At 37.0% G+C, this 2756-nt stretch overlaps 1 non-coding gene across 1 annotated transcript; it reads right to left on the bottom strand.

Annotated features, from left to right (window-relative positions):
- Positions 1 to 1639: 1639 nt before the first annotated feature.
- LOC111722886 lies at positions 1640 to 1746 on the bottom strand. The gene has a single exon (XR_002771528.1). It is a non-coding gene; the product is annotated as a U6 spliceosomal RNA (small nuclear RNA).
- Between the last annotated feature and the right edge of the window lie 1010 nt (positions 1747 to 2756).

Raw genomic sequence — 2756 nt, 5'->3', positions numbered from 1 at the left:
TTTTCCCAATAAACATTAATAGCACTTGTAAACTTGTTGATTTTTAATACCATTTAAATTTTTATTAAACTTATGTTGCATATGTATTTATTTGGAAGAAAAGACCCTTGCTCTATTCAGACTGCTCATACACATGGTATATTGTGTGTTTCCAATTCTCTGGAAATTATATTGTCAATTTATAAAAAGCCCTGGAGTTCCTGATAAGGCTATTTCTAACTTATTTCTTGTATTTTGCTAATGCTATGAATAAGCTCTCCTTTCATTACATTTTCTAAATGAGAATTGCTGGAATGGCCCATATTTGTTGTTAAATGCATTTCACACATGCCATTGTGCAGCACATTTTTATCACAATGTTTTTTTAGTTTAGCCACATACATTTTCTAGGTATATCTTCCTATCTGCAAATAATAATAATAATAATAGCTTCAGTTTTCCAAAGCTTATTTACAACTTACCTCTACTTAAATATTACTACAGTAACAAGAAGTTTTAGAACACTGATAAATAATAATGTGATTATGACCAGAATTATTTATTTTTAAACCCTTCCATTAGGTTTAACTCCTTTATAACTAAATTGAAGAAGAAAAAAGAAAGAATTCCAAGGGAAGGATGGAAGATGGCAGGGAGACGGGCATATTTATGAATCTACATATGGGAAACTGAGCAGAAAGATACAGGGAGGGGGAAAGCTGGGGTCTGATGGGATTAGCATGAATGAGAATACCAGACCTTCCCTGCAGCCAGTTCCTGGAAGAGAGACGTAAATAACAAATGAGAATATTAGATACAGCGCCATGGGTGGGATGTAAAATAGTCCTACTTTGAAGGAAGAGCAAAATTTCATTGCCATCATTTTAATCATGATCAATGTGATTCATTATGGGAATGGTAGAGACAGTTTTTCTGTGGAATTTGTAATAAGAATAAAGATAAGACCTTAGAATCATAGTAACAAATAATTGGAGAGAGATGGAATGAAGTTTTTCTGTAAAGACAGCTTGAATTAAAAAAAAAAAAAAAAACGTGGAATCAATGCATTGGCAGAATTTACTAAAGAGGAGAGTTCATTACAACTAACCATCAACACAACCACACAGGACGTCACACTTGCAGATGGCTCCAGACTCAAGTTGAGGCTGCTCTTCTGACAGAGGGAAGGCTCCTGATATTCAGAGCAGTGCTCTCCACAATAGGTAAGCTCCCAGCTGATGATGGAGACTGTCTACAGAAAAATGGTCTTTTCCAATGCTCTTCTCTGAGAAAATTAAAGTTTAGACAGCAGGGAAAGTTGGGGTGCCAGGAGCAATGGATGGGAACAGTGCATCTTTTGGAAACAAAATGTCAGCTGGGATCATGGCCTACTCCTTATCACACTTTATTGTTTGGGCAATAACTTGAAACTCTACAAACCATAGTTTACTCACTAGTAAAATAAAAGTATGCATAAAATAGGATCTTACAAAGATTAAACCAAGCAACACATATATAAATCTCCTGCCTCTATACCCGGCACCTTTAATGGAAATTTTAAACGTCGATTCTTCTTTATTGCTATTTATGTAGCATTTTGAATGACATTATGACTTCCATTATTGTATTTTTTTAATCTTTTTTTTTTTTTGGCAGTTTCAAAAATATGGAACACTTCACGAATTTGCGTGTCATCCTTGCACAGGGGCCGTGTTAATCTTCTCTGTATCATTCCCATTTTAGTATATGTGCTGCCGAAGCAAGCACTGTATTTTTTCAATCTTTGTTCGGTCCTCCACTTTTTAGCCTGAAGTGTCCATTGCCTTAGAGGAGTTTAGGATCTTTATAGCTGGAAGGCAAAAAATAAGCTAAAAGTTTATGCTCATTTCTAGACTTCCAAAATAGACATTTGAAGTTTGTCTGGGGAAAAATAGTCCTAAAATCCAGATTTTGATTATATGGCTGGTGCCTTTAAGATAGAAAAGGATGTTATAAATTCCAAAAGGTTCTTTTTAAGTACCAAAGAGCAAAGCTTGGAGCCCGAACACTGTGTTTTCACTGTATGCCGCAGACAGAGAAAGAAGCAGGATATGTGGGGGACGAGTGCATATCCTACAGATTATCATAGTTAAAGCGTGTACATTTTGCACTACAAGTACTTTACATACGAGAACTCACTCATCCTCATAACATCCTGTAGTACAGATAAGGAAACCGAAACTCAGAAAAGGTAGGTAGTTTATCCAAGATTACACAGCCTGCAATTGGTGGTGCTGGTATTAGATAGTCCGTGACTTGGATCCAGTCTTGCTTTTTACTACCACACCACGTGCTATGAAAGCTGGCCCTGAGCTTGGGAGGAGGTGCTTGGAAAGAATTGGTGGGACTAGGACTGATCCTCCATCTGAGATTCACGTCCAGGCATGTTTGTATATTCCAAAGCTGAGGAGATTTTACAAAGATGGCCTCACACTTGTAAAATAGTTCAATAACATGCCAATCTCTCTCTGGGTCATGGTGATATGATGACTTTGTCTTATTAAGGAAATGTTTCTGATTCTTCTCAAGTCTGAACTTAGAACAGAAACTAAGTACATGAGCGAACTTCTGAACCAGGAGACACTTCCTTCACTATTCTGGCCACCCTCTCTGCTGCGGACTTCTGCCTTACACACTTCTCAAAGCTCTTCCACCTCTGTTCTCTAAATCTTATTCTTGTCTAATAGAACTGGTCTTATACCAAGTCAACCATGTTCTCAAAACCTGGTTGCCCCATC

Source organism: Otolemur garnettii, unplaced genomic scaffold (assembly GCF_000181295.1).
Source record: "Otolemur garnettii isolate 467f Iridium unplaced genomic scaffold, OtoGar3 scaffold01360, whole genome shotgun sequence".
Taxonomy (NCBI): Eukaryota; Metazoa; Chordata; class Mammalia; order Primates; family Galagidae; genus Otolemur; species Otolemur garnettii.
This window is presented reverse-complemented; position numbering and strand designations above follow the sequence as displayed.